The sequence below is a fragment of the Perognathus longimembris genome, chromosome 4, assembly GCF_023159225.1.
Source record: "Perognathus longimembris pacificus isolate PPM17 chromosome 4, ASM2315922v1, whole genome shotgun sequence".
In the NCBI taxonomy this organism is placed as follows: Eukaryota; Metazoa; Chordata; class Mammalia; order Rodentia; family Heteromyidae; genus Perognathus; species Perognathus longimembris.
In genome coordinates, this window is record NC_063164.1 from 66,701,569 (window position 1) to 66,716,156 (window position 14,588).

At 37.7% G+C, this 14,588-nt stretch overlaps 1 protein-coding gene across 3 annotated transcripts in view; it reads right to left on the reverse strand.

The window, feature by feature from the left end:
• Galnt13 (polypeptide N-acetylgalactosaminyltransferase 13) overlaps positions 1-14,588 on the reverse strand; it is a 500,698-nt gene that overhangs the window by 340,996 nt on the left and 145,114 nt on the right. The gene's annotated exons all lie outside the window — the stretch shown is intronic.

Sequence of the window (14,588 nt, forward strand, 5' to 3'; positions counted from 1 at the left end):
AGGTAGGAAGAGAAAAGGGGAGGTCAGACAGACTTCCTGCATATGCTGTTTCTAAGTGCTTGTCGCTTAAAATAATCAATATGTCAAGAGGGCATATTTTGAGATAATATGTCTAGAACTCTTTCACCATTGTAATTGTGACAAAAAGAGACAATATAAAGAAGACATCATGGTCAGCGTAAAGCTTCTACAGCTGTAGCAGAGAAGGTTAAAATTTTAGTATACACAGACAAGATAAGAGGCTGAATTATAACCCATTTAGAGCCTAAAGACCAATTGAAAGCAACCATCCATTTAAAGGAATGATAATTTACTTTGAATAATGCTAACAAATTATGCAGATTTATGCAGTACTAGCCATAAATGAATTATGTCAGATTATTTAAAGCCAATACAATTAAAATTGTCACTATTTGCCAGCACAGTGGTCATTCTCCTTAATCCTTCCGAGTTTTTAGTGCACAGAAAAATAACAGGTAAATGTGTGTCATATTATGACTTCTCCATACATCTAAGAGAAATGTCTTATCATAGACTCTAATACATGTATATTGACATTCTAAAAAATGGTGTGTGTGTGTGTGTGTGTGTGTGTGTGTGTGTGTGTGAACATGGAGCCAGCCTTTTCATTTTTCTCATGACTTCTAGGAGAAATGTATCTTTCTTTCAAAAAACAAAATTTTCTTGCTGCATAAACAAGAAGTGGAAAAGATGTTACCGTTTATTTCTGATCTGTTTTGCCTTTAAGTAATAATTCTTAATTTTCTATCTTGTTGATTCCTTTCCACCACATAATTTATAAATAAAGATTACCCACATAGGAAGAAATAAAACATTTCTCCAGAACCACACAGTAGAGTCAAAATAAATTGTCACAAAAAATGTTGTCAACTTATCTATGATAATACGCAATTCTAACACAGATCCAACTAAATCTACATTCTAGCTTCTTGTTTGCTGATTTAAATATGGATAGAAATGTCTTTATCTCCAAACTGGCTGAGGTTGCAAAAAAAGAACAGATTAAAGAATAATTCTATAAAGAATAATTCTATATTATTTAGTTCCTCATTAACTGTGACATCAGAAAACATACTTCATTTTACAAAAAATAACACCATATAGCTAGCAGAATAAAATAAAAGTGAAACTTTTTATAAATATCTTTCATTTTCCTTAAAATCGGAGTTAAGATTTAATGAATATTTATCATAATCTTAGAATGTCTACTAATAAATGATAACCCAGACACAGAAAGGGCAACTAATCAACCTATCAAGGCCACTCATTACATATTAAATACTTTATATACATTGCTAAAATTTTCTTATTTATAGAATTAGTACTGAATGACCACTATCTATTTGAAAAAAGAAGATTGGTCTAGCCTATATTCAAGAAAAAGCCTGAAGTTAAGAAAAAAAATTAAGTGTACTTAAAGTACCAATTTTATTGTCAATAAATGAATACACATTGGGAAAGAATAATATCAAAACTGAAACATTGTTACACATGTCTTCCTTCCTAGAAATATTTTTTATTTGGTTCACATTATCAGATGTACTAAATTACTAATTTATGTAAATTTGCTTTTAAAATCTGTCATCTCAGTGATGCCCTAGCTCATATTTCAGTTTTGTCACTTTCAACAGGAAAGTGATTAATTAGAAAGTTTGATTTTTGCCTTTTATATGTTCATATTGTTACTAATAAAGAAACTTTCCTGAAACAAGGCTTTGGTGTTGTCAATCATAAATCTGTTTATACTAGATTCAGGAAGTGAGGAAATTAGAACTGCTTTGTAATCCATTCATCATGACAATCATTTCAGTCTCCACACAGTAGTCTATGTCATGTTCTTTGCACATGCATTTATTATGAAAATAATATGACTTCACATATACCTACCCCCAAATCTCAGAAACCATGATGAACCCTAAATATTTTAGTTAACCTATGAAATTATTAGAAATATGATGTTTTGCAACATAGTTTGACATGCTGAAAACAATGAACTAAAGAAGTTCTAAGGATTCTGAATATTTTTCCCTGTTCTCTTCCAGTTTTTCACCCTTTTTCTCCAAAAGCATGGAAAGGTGATTTCTCTAAAATTCTCTTCTCAATTAAAATATCAGATGCCTTGAAAATTAACTGACAGGAAGAAAGATTAGAGGTGACACCATATGCAGAGCCTAGATAAACTTTACCTCTGACTGTGGTCTATACTTTGACAAGTCTTTTCCATAAAATCATTTACTCTTCCTCTGTAAGAACCTAAATCTCATCCACATGCAAAGGTTCTTTTAAAAAAAAAAAATCTCCTAAAGAAATGAATGTGGATCTCCCAATAGCTTCACTTTATTAGACAATAACAGTATATGTATGCATGTGTATTTTATATTCATAAAACTACAAATGTAAACATTACTCAGAAATACAGCATTACATACATGTATCATTTAAATCATGTCATATGCATACATGGAAAATATGCAGTGAACTTATGTTGTGAAAGAATACTTAATGGTGTGGAAGATTTCATATTATGCTATGTGGGGACAGGAAAATAAAATAAATCTATTTTCATTAAATTGGACCAGTGAATATTATCTTGCCTTAAATGATGGTTTTCTATCACACACACACACACACACAGAATCATTTTCTAAATCAGTTCACCACTATTTAGTACTGTAATTTCAGCTCCACTTTAACCAAAATTCTAGCTTCAATGAAACAGGATATGATATACTTTAGAAAGCAAAGCTAGAGGAAAACAGCCCTGGTGCCAGCAATGGGACTGCAGATCTACAGTGAGTACAAAAGCAACAGCAGAGAAGTCCCACCGGGAGTGCAGTGACAAGACAGCAAGAGCTCCAGGGAATCCAGACTGTCCACTGACCAGGCCCAGCCAGACAGCAGAGTGGAACCAAACAGGCCGGGACCATGCAACAGTGAGGGAGCTGGGCACCACTGACACAGAGAGCCAAGGCCACTGCTGCCACACCACCACCACACCACACCACACCCGGAAAATCCCACAGCATCATGGAACACACACACACTTCAGGACCAGTAAGTTCCCCATTGTCCTCCCCCCACCCCCAAATGGGAGATCAGCTCTGGCAGAGACCCAAAACCTGTGTGGACCTCATCACAAGGGGACAAAGAAACCAGACCTCCTTCCCTCCCCTTCCCCACCTTGAGGGAACAAAAGAGCCCCATATCTGGAGGCTCTAGGACCCTACAGCTCCTGGGAGTACACAGGAGCTAGCAGTGGGCAGAGCAGCACCCTACAAAGTGGCTGGGAGACATATTAGGCCAGCATTCCCCAAAGCCCCAGCTGGGGAGCCTGAATCTGCATGCAGCAGCCCCCCAGCAGGGACCTGGGGACTGGTGGGCATTTTACCTCTGCTTGAGGCACTCGGGTTTAAGCAGACTTTTTGAACAGCAGTCACACTCGTGCTCATGTGCAATACCAGCCCAGCAGGGTCATGTGGGCCCCAGCACACGCTCCCATCACAGCAGAGGCACAGAGAGGCCTCTGGGCACCAACCCATGCCCAGAAACTTGAACCTGCTTGGTGCCACACATACTGCCCCACAGCAGAATCTCAAGCTGGCACAAGAATCCTCCAATAATCCGGGGCAGTGCACCCCCAAAAGAAGCATGAGAGTTTACATGCATGCACGCCCCCCAGAAGGCCCACGTGGGTCAGCGTTCTAGCCCCCCAGCAGGAGGACCCCCACACCCACTCCCTTGCAGGAGTGCACAGGTGAGCAAGCTGCCCCTCAAAGGCAACAATGAGGAACACACTACACACAAGTGGGCAGGCCACCCCACAACAACAACACTGCTCTGACAGGCACACTCTGCACAGGTGGGAAGGCCACCACTCACCAGCAATACTGGGGAACACATTCTGCACAGGTGGGTGGGCCGCCTCTCAACAGCAACACCTGCTCTGATAGGCACACTCCCCACAGGTGGGCATGCCGCCCTTCAGCAGCAACACTCACTCTGAGAGGCCAGCACTCCTGACTCACAGCAAGTAACGGGGAAAGAAACAAAAAAGAATAAAGTTTCCATGCCACACAGAATCATCGACCCATGAACCCCCAACAGGGGCTCACAAAGGTCAGCATACCATGGCAGCAGAACACGGACCCGCAGAGAAAACCACAGAACTTACCCATCCCTAACTGTGGCAAGGGTAACCACGTTGGCAAAAACCCAGACAGTCACACACACCCAGAGGGAAGTAGGTTCAACAGCAGAACTCAGGATACAAACAAGTCCCAGCTGGCAGACTAGCAGTAACCAGCACAAAGCCAAGCCAAGGCCACCACCTACAGGCCCCCAGAAGGAAATACAGGATCAAATAAAAAACTCATGACTCCTTCATCCCATATCTGTAAATCACAAAGAAATATTACAGATTTTATGAAAGGTCAAGCCAACTCACCAACTGCAAAAAACAGTATGACTGAAGAGATGGAGAATAAAAAGCATTTGAGATGATGACAGCAGAAATGACCGAAAGCGTCAGGAACAAATTCAAAAACCAACTCCAGGAATTTAGAATGGAATTCTCAAAGGATCTTCAGGAATCAAGAAATAAATGGAAGAAAAAACAGATACAGTCTACTCCTCAAATTAAAAAGACCATAATGTCCTGAGAAACGAATGCATGAAAAAATGGAATCAAAATGCAACTCCTTAAAAGAAGGAATTACCACACTGAGAGCTGATCTGGCAACAATAAACAGCTCACTGGCCTCAATGCAAGCCACACTCGAAGCCATGTCACAAAGAATTGATCATTTGAATCTCATCTCTCTATCCTGGATGATGATTCAGCTGATAACAACCAGAAGATTATTGCACTCCAAGAATCAGACTAATCCAGGAGATAGTGGACAGGGAGAAGAGTTCTAATCTGCGTCTAAGGGGAATAGATGAAGGAGAGGAGTATCAGAGCGGAAGTATACAACACATATTCAATAGAATTATTACAGACAATTTCCCCAATCTCAAGATGGAAAAATCTCACCCAAGTAACAGAAGCATATAGAACACCTAGCACACAGGACCCCAGAAGAAACACCCGCAGACATATCATAGTCAAGGCCTCAGATTTTAACAAGAAACATTCTGAATGCTACAATGGAAAAAGGATCAGAATCATGGAAGACCCCTTCACACAAACTTACAATGCACAAAGAGCCTGGAAGAACACCATCCAAGTCCTGCAGGCCAACAACTGCCAACCCAGACTTAGATACCGAGCAAAATTAAAATTTACTTTTGAGGGAAAAACCAAATCTATCCATAGCAAAGAAAAAATAATGGAATGTGTGAACAAAAAGCTAGCCTTACAGAGAATTCTAAGTGGAGTACCCCACACAACAGAAAATAGAGAGGACCTCCAGACAGGAACTACAATAGCCAGAATCCAATAGGAAAAACAGCTCAATAAAGACAATAAAGAAGGAAAGAAGCAAAACACAGCCTAGCAGGAAAATGGAAAGGAAAAGAACCACACCTATTCATGATCTCTATAAATACCAACAGATTGAACTCTCCTATAAGAAGGAAAAGATTGGCAGAGTGGTTTCAGAAACAAAACATATCTATCTGTTGTCTTCAAGAGACCCATCTTATAGCAAAGGACAAAAACTGGCTCCGAATGAAAGGATGGAGCAAGATCTTCCAAACAAACGCACCTACCAAAATGGCAGGGGTAGCCATCGTCATTTCAGACAAGCTAGACTTCTCATTAAAATCAGTTCAAAAACAAAAAGAAGGATACTACATATTAGTACAGGGAAAAATCCAGAAAGAAGACATCACTGCGATAAATATATACTCACCAAACAAAAGAGGCCTTAAGTATGTCAAAGAAATTCTTTCAGAACTACAGAACAAGACAGACCCAAATATAATCATAGTGGAAGATTTTAATAATCCACTCTCTCCAAGAGACAGATCCAGCACACAGGATTCGGCAAGGTAGCCGAATACCTAAGTAAAACCATATCCCACATGGATCTGACAGATCTGTACAGTTTTTTCACCCTACAGAGACTCAATGCACATTTTTCTCAGCAGTCAATGGAACATACCCCAAAATAGATCATATCATACTCCACACAAAGAGCCTCAGAAAATACAAGAGTATTGATTGACATATCTCATGTATTCTATCTGATCACAGTGGAATCAAGGTAGCCGTCAATAACAAAGGATACTACAGAAACTACACAAATACTTGGAGGGTAAACTCCTCACTGCTAACATTTGTGTCAAAGAGCAAATTAAGGACAGAATTAACGAGTTCATAAGCCACAATGACAATGAAAATACATCGCAAAGAAACCTATGGGATACAGCAAAGGCAGTGTCTGAGGGCCAAGGTCATTGCCCTCGGTGCACACATTAAAAGAATGGAATCAGATCAGGTGAATAATCTCATGATACAGTTAAAATGACTGGAGAAATAAGAAAATATTGAACCAAAACGACTAGGAGGGGAGAGATCACAAAGATTAAAGAAGAAATAAATCTGACTGAGAATAGAAAGACCATTCAACAAATAAATAAAACTAAAAGCTGGTACTTTGCAAAAATAAATAAAATTGACAGACCCCTTGCAAGACTTAAAAAAAAAAAAAAGAAGAAGAGAAGAGACTCATATCCATAAGATCAGGGACTCCACTGGAAAAATTACAACAAATACACAGGATATTCAAACAATTATAAGGAACTATTTCCAGAACCTTTACTCACTAAAGAACAAAAGTTTTACAGAAATGGATCCATTCTTAGAGAACTATAAACTGCCTAAACTGAATCAAGAAGAAATAAATCAGCTAAATAAACCAATAACCTACAGCAAGATACAGGATGCAATCAAGAGCTTTCCAACAAAGAAAAGCCCAGGCCTGGATGGATTCATCAATGAATTCTATAAAACCTTCAGTGAGGGGCTGAGAAAATGGCCTAGTGGCAAGAGTGCTTGCCTTGTTTACATGAAGCCTTGGTTTGATTCCCCAGCAGTACATATACAGAAAATGGTCAGAAGTGGCACTGTGGCTCAAGTGGCAGAGTGCTAGCCTTGAGCAAAAAAGAAGCCAGGGCCAGTGCTTAGGCCCTGAGTCCAAGGCCCAATACTGGCAAAAAATAAAAAATAAAAAAAAAAACCTTCAGTGAGGAGCCAATACTAATACCAATATTCCTCAAACTCCTCAAACTCTTTCATGAAATAGAAACAGAAGGACAAATCCCAAACTCATTATGTGAAGCTAATATCATACTCATCCCCAAACCAGGCAAAGACCCAACAAAAAAGAGAATTACAGACCAATATCACTAATGAACACAGACACAAAGCTCCTCAACAAAATATTAACTAACAGGAAAGAAGATTATACATCACGATCAAGTAGGTTTCATCCCACAGACACAAGGCTGGTTCAACATCTGAAAATCAATAAATGTAGTTCACCACATCAACAGAACTAAGACCAAGAACCACATCATCATCACAGCTGATGCCCAAAAATCTTTTGACAAAACTCAACACCCATACATGTTAAAAGCCCTGGAAAGAACAGGAATAGAGGGAACATTCTTTAAAACAATAAAAGCCATATACAACAGACCAACTGCTAATATCATGTTAAATGGGGAGAAGTGTAAACAATTTCCCCTAAACTCAGGAACAAGAGAAGGATGCCCACTCTCTCTGCTTCTATTCAACATAGTGCTGGATTCTCTAGCCATAGCAATAAGGCAAGAGGAGGACATCAAAGGGATCCACATTGGTGAAGAAGAAATAAACTATCCCTATTCACAGATGACATGATCTTATGTCTCAAGGACCCAAAAAACTCAGTCCCCAAACGCCCAGTCTAATAAAACATTTTGGCAAAGTAGAAGGATACAAAATCAACCCACAAAAATCAGCAGCTTTTCTGTACACCAGCAATGTACAAGTAGAAAAGGAAATTATTGGAATAATACCATTTACAATAGCTAAAAAAAGAATAAATTACCTATGGGGTAATCTAACTATAGACATGAATGACCTATTTAATGAGAACTATAAAAATCTAAAAAGGGAAATCGAAGAGGAAACAAGGAGACGGAAAGACCTCCCACGCATATGGGTAGGCAGAATCAATATAGTGAAAATGGCCATATTGCCCAAATTGTTATACAAATTCAATTCAATCCCCATCAAGATCCCAGCTACATTTTAGAGAAAACAACCCATAAATTTATATGAAACAGCAAAAGACCTAGAATAGCCAAAGCAATTCTGGGCAAAAAAGCAGCGCAGGAGGAATCACAGTACCAGACTTCAAGCTCTATTATAGAGCCATCATAACAAAAACTGCCTGGTACCGGCATAGAAACAGACCTGAAGACCAATGGAATAGGTAGAAGCCACATTCTTAAAGTCAGCTGATATTCGACACAGGAGCTAAAGACATACAATGGAATAAATATAACCTCTTCAACTACTGGTGCTGAGAAAACTGGGCAGCCATATGTAGAAAACTCAAAGTGGACCCTAGCCTATCACCATGCACCAAGATCAACTCAAAATGGATTAAGGACCTCAACATCATACCTGAATACTTGAAACTACTGAAGGATAGAGTAGGAGAGACACTAGAAGTTATAAGCACAGGTAGGAACTTCCTGAACAGAGTCCCAGGAGCACAACAGATAGGGGAGAGACTCGACAAATGGGATTACTACAAAATAAAAGTTTATGCACAGCTAAAGATATAGCCACTAAACTAGAAAGACAGCCAACCATATGGGAAAGGATCTTTACCAGCACAGCAACAGACAAAGGCCTAATATCTGTCATCTATAGAGAACTAAAGAAACTAACTCCCTCCAAACCCAGTAAACCAATTATGAAATGGGCAAAGGAGCTAAAGAGAGACTTCACAGAAGAAGAAATAGAAATGGCAAAGAAACATATGAGGAAATGTTCAACATCTCTGGTAGTAAAGGAAATGCAAATAGAAACAACCCGGAGATACCACCTCACTTCAGTTAGAATGGCCTATATGCTGAACTCAGGCAGCAACAAATGTTGGGGGGGATGCCGGGAAAAAGGAACCCTTCTCCACTGTTGGTGGGAGTACAAATTAGTACAACTACTTTGGAGAACAGTATGGATGTTCCTCAAAATGCTCAGCATAGACATACCCTATGACCCAGCCATACTACTCCTAGGCATCTATCCTGAACAATAGGTCTCAGGATATCATAAAAACATTTGCACATCCATGCTTATTGCTGCACAATTCACAATAGCCAAAATATGGAAACAACCCAGATGCTCCACTACAGATGAATGGATTCCAAAAAATGTGGTACCTGTACACAATGGAATACTACATAACAATTAGAAATGATAAAATATTGGTATTCGCAGGGAAATGGTCAGAGCTTGAACAAATGATGTTGAGTGAGACAAGCCTAGAACACAGAAAACAAAGGGGCATGGTCTTCTTGATATATGACTGTTGGGGGTGGGGGACAGTGGAGACCAGGTCTGAAAAATAACAAACTTCTTTTCAAATGGTATTTTCACATGTTTGGGTCAGTGACTTTACATTATGTATCTTAACCAAACAACTACTAAACATAAAACGGTCTAGAATAAACTTATCAGTGGATCACAATAGCTCAAAAGCTATGTAGACATGATTATATAAGACAAGGATAAGCAAAAACAACTCCAAGAGAAGGACACAGGAGGATTCTATTGTTGACTTTACGTCTAATGTTCTAGGTGAATTTCCTTTGATGTACCCTACGTGATTATTGTATATGATTTTGGTACAGTGGATTGTATATATGCCTACCTGATCTAGGGAAGGGAAAAAATGAGGGTGTAAGATATCACAAGAAATGAACTCACAACCTTATTATGAAACTGTACCCCCTTTGCACAATACCTTGTCAATAAAATTTAATTTTTAAAAAAAGCAAAGCTAGCAAAAACCAGAGGGTTAAGAAAGATCAGAGACTAGTGGACTTTCTGAGGGAAGGAAAGCTACTCAAGCAGGAAGAGTCCTAAGTAATATAATTCATTCTAGAGGAAAACTTCCTCACAAGAATTTCATTACAATTTATAGATAAGGACAGCACTTAATAGCTTAACAAGATAAATAACAACTTTCTTGAGTCATTTCAGGAAAAAGTAAATTTCTATACTAGCACCATTAAAAAAACAACAACTTTCTTTTCAGAATCATCCTTCAAAAATGCTCTGCTGATCCATTAGGGCGACACTGTTTTTATGCTCTCTTCTGTAATAGGATATTTGGCATATATTATAGTCACATTGTTTCCTGGAAGCAACTAGCCCAATTTTAAGTGCTCACTAAACTAATAAAATAATACTGAAATATGAGAGGATTTCCTTCTGCATTAAGAATGAACTTCCTTTTTAAAAGTAATTAAAGGGTCTTCATCTTGTAATAACTATAGTAATAGGCTTAGTTTCAGCTTTATGCAAGAAATCTCATAACAGTACTGCTATCTTCCATGGCAAAAGGCAAACATTTAAGAAACCAATGATATAGAGAAACCAAGGCACCAACTTTTTTTCTGAGGATATTTGAAAATCCTTTTTGAAAAGCTTATCTTAAGTAGAACAATGGTTATTTTGAAGAAATCCTTTATATAACAACATTTGTTCTGAATTTTCATGGCAGGTATTCTAAATGTCTTTTATGTGGTCTCAGGGCTGACTGTACCAATCCTAGCCTCTCCTTTACCATGGTTTGCTGATCTCTGTGCTCACATCAGGTTCCCACGCCCTTTGATTCCTGACAGTTATTTAGGATTAGAAGACAGATTATGTTGACGTATTTATTTACATGTTTTGCAGAGTACCTGGGAGTGGATCTACTACTCTTAAACGTAAGAGAACACATATAATTACTTGAGAAAGTAAAAAGTGAAAATGAAACATAAAAGAAAGCTAGTATAAATAAGAATTTATTTGATATTCTAGGACTTGTTTGAAGTCAGTGCTTTAGCAACTTAATTGTAGGTGGTCCTGAAAGTCAATGGTAACTGAAAATCTTTCCATCAGAATTCTGGAGACTGAAAGAGAAATGGACTGAGATAAGTGTCTAAACTAAACTATGAACAGATGTTAGTTAACATGTTGAATAGCCGGTCAGGGACTTGAAAAGAACAAGATTGAAAGATCGCTGAAGGAAGATCATTCACTATATGGTTTAAAGATCCAGGAACCAAGGATTTCATGAAGTAACTCACTGAATAACTTTGCTTTCCACATCTATAAGCATGGGATTTATGAATAGAAGTGTGTTAGCTGTCTTAGGAAAAAATATTGTAATCAAGAACATGATTCATCAACTTCAGTGAGTTTTCTCCTGGTTATTATGAGTTTCTCAAACTACTGAACAGCCTGGCAAAGAAAGGAGTCACAATACTTGAGGACATTTATATTATTTACCAAGAGGAAACTAAATTGTTACTTATAGTGCTAAGAAGATCTAGTTCTTGAACCCAGAATTCTCTTTAAAGCATTTAGTTTCTGTATAGGCTAAGGAACAAGATAAACAGGCAAGCCAGTAAAGGTAATGCAAATGGCATGTGTCCTGCTGATGAGAGAGTTTAAAAGGTATGCGTTGATTACCAACATATAACACAAAATCTATAGGTGCATTATATTTTTCCAATTACACAAATGTGGTTTTTTTCTTTTAATTCTGCCTTGCAATTAAGTAAATATTCTTCAATATGAATCTGCAATGAACTATATTTATGAGTTGATAACACTAGAAGTTTTCTAAACAAAAAAAAATAGAAAAAATAATGTAGTAAATAAAATCACAAATATTTCTGTTATCTGCTTTAACAAAGCATCTTAAATATTTTTGCTGTGCACCTATAATATTAGTGAAGCACCACAGGTAGTGTGTAATGTTCAAGATATTTTGTTGTCACATTCCTTTTCTTATAGTCATTACTTCATCTTAAATCATATGCTAGCTCTGGCAATGAGGCTGACCTGGATTATTCTTGATGGGACAATATCAGGAAAAGAAAATTAGTGTATAGGACTTATAACAACCAAAATGAGAGTAAGATCCAAATAATAAATGTGCTGTTATCTTTCCTGATAATCACATTGTCTGCTTTCCTAGAACATGGTATTTCAGATATTGTTTATAGGTGTATACTCTGGTGTCTTTTTATAAGTAGGCTTGGGAGAAGTACAAAATAATAGAAAAGGTTTAAAATAATGGTACACATAAAGTAGGATAATGAAAGTTGATTTTCTTTCTTTCTTTTCGTTTCTTTCTTTCTTTCTTCTTCTTTTTTTTTTTTTTTGAAATCCTCCGGCTTGAAATCTGAGCCCAGGTGCTGTCCCTGAGCTTCTTTAATTCAAGCTTAGCACTATACTACGTGAGCCACAGCACCACTTCTGGATTTTTCTGAGTTGTTTATTGGAGATAAGAATGTCTTAGATTTTCCTGCCAGGCTGGCTTTGAACTGTGATCCTCAGATGTCAGCCCCTACTGGTGCCCAGCTTGAATATCTTAAAATATTAATCAAATGAATTCTGTAAAGTAGTGTTAAATGTTGCTCATTGCTATGATGTTCAAAATATCCTGGGACTATTAAAAGTAGATAATATTTGCATTTCCAAAGCTCTAGATGTAACTCAGTTGTAACCCTATATTACATCCATAAATTCAATAACAAAAAATACACACAGTCCTTTAATTTAGCTGTCTGCAGAAGGACCTACGTTCCTACTACTAATTGAAAACTTGGTTTTAAAATGAAGTCTTTTCAGAAACAATTAAGAAATATTTTCAAGACATCATACAAAATGATGTAAATATGCCAGAAAAGACACTGTGATATAAATGTAACATTTTGTTAATTATTTTTCCATGGATTATTTATTTCTACTTACTGGAAATAAACTAAAACTAACAGCTAACATTAGCAAACTACTATCTCATCACTACCTGACTCCTCCTGACACACACTTTGCTTATGTTTGGACAATTTAACATCATATTGGCCATCTGTATAAACTGACTTCTGTTTTTTTTTTTTTTTTTCAAATTTTTATTATCAAACTGATGTACAGAGAGGTTACAGTTTCATATGTTAGGCATTGGATACATTTCTTGTACTGTTGGTTACCTTGTCCCTCATACCGCCCTCCCCTCTCCCCCTTACCCTTTCACCCCTGAGGTGTTCAGTTCACTTACACCAAACAATTTTGCAAGTATTGCTTTCGTAGTAGTTTGTCTTTTTTTACCCTGTGTCTCTCAATTTTGGTATTCCCTTTCAATTTCCTATTTCCAATACCAGTATACACGGTTTCCAATATACTCAGATAAGATTACAGAGATAGTGTAGGTACAACCAAGGAAAGTGATACAAGAACATCATCAATAATAGAAGCTACTGATACAGATGGGACGTTGAAAGTAGTTACAACTGTGATATAACAATTGTTTCCATAACATGGAGTTCATTTCACTTAGCATCATTTTAGGTGTTCATAAGGGTACAGCTAATGGGCCTTGTGATGCTCTGCTATGACTTGCCTGAACCTGTACTAATTATTCCCAATAAGGGAGACCATAGAGTCCATGTTTCTTTGGGTCTGGCTCACTTCACTTAGTATAATTTTTTCCAAGTCCTTCCATTTCCTTACAAATGGGACAATGTCATTCTTTCTGATAGAGGCATAAAATTCCATTGTGTATATGTACCACATTTTCCTGATCCATTCATCTACTGAGGGGCATCTGGGTTGGTTCCAGATTCTAGCTATGACAAATTGTGCTGCGGTGAACATTGTTGTGCTGGTGGCATTACTGTGATTTTTTTTGTGGTCTTTTGGATAGATACCCAAAAGTGGGGCTGCTGGGTCATAGGGGAGTTCTATATTTAGCCTTCTGAGGAATCTCCATACTGCTTGCCAGAGTGGCTGAACCAGATTACATTACCACCAACAATGAAGTAGGGTTCCCTTTAGTCCACATCCCCTCCAACAATTGTTATTGTTAGTTTTCCTGATATATGACATTCTTACTGGGGTGAGATAGAATCTCAATGTTGTTTTGATTTGCATGTCTTTTATGGCCAGTGATGTAGAGCATTTTTTCATATATCTCCTGGCCATTCTCATTTCCTCATCAGAGAAGTCTATTTGTAAGTCTTTAGCCAACTTGATGAGGGGGCTATTGGTTCTTTGGGGTTTTGTTTTGGAAGAGGGTAATTATTTTAGTTCAGTATATATTTTAGAAATGAGGCCTTTGTCTGTTGAATGGCTGGTAAAGATCTTCTCCCAGTCTTGGGGCTTTCTGTTTAACTTGCGAGATATGTCCTTTGCCGTGCAGAAGCTCTGCAGTTTGATGCAGTCCCATTTGTCCAACCTTTTTTTGATTTGTAGCCTTTCTGGGTCTTTGTTAAGGAAGTTCCATCCTGTGCCAAGGAGCCCAAGTGTTTCTCCTACTCCTTCCTTTAGTGTTATCAGGGTGTCTGCTTTG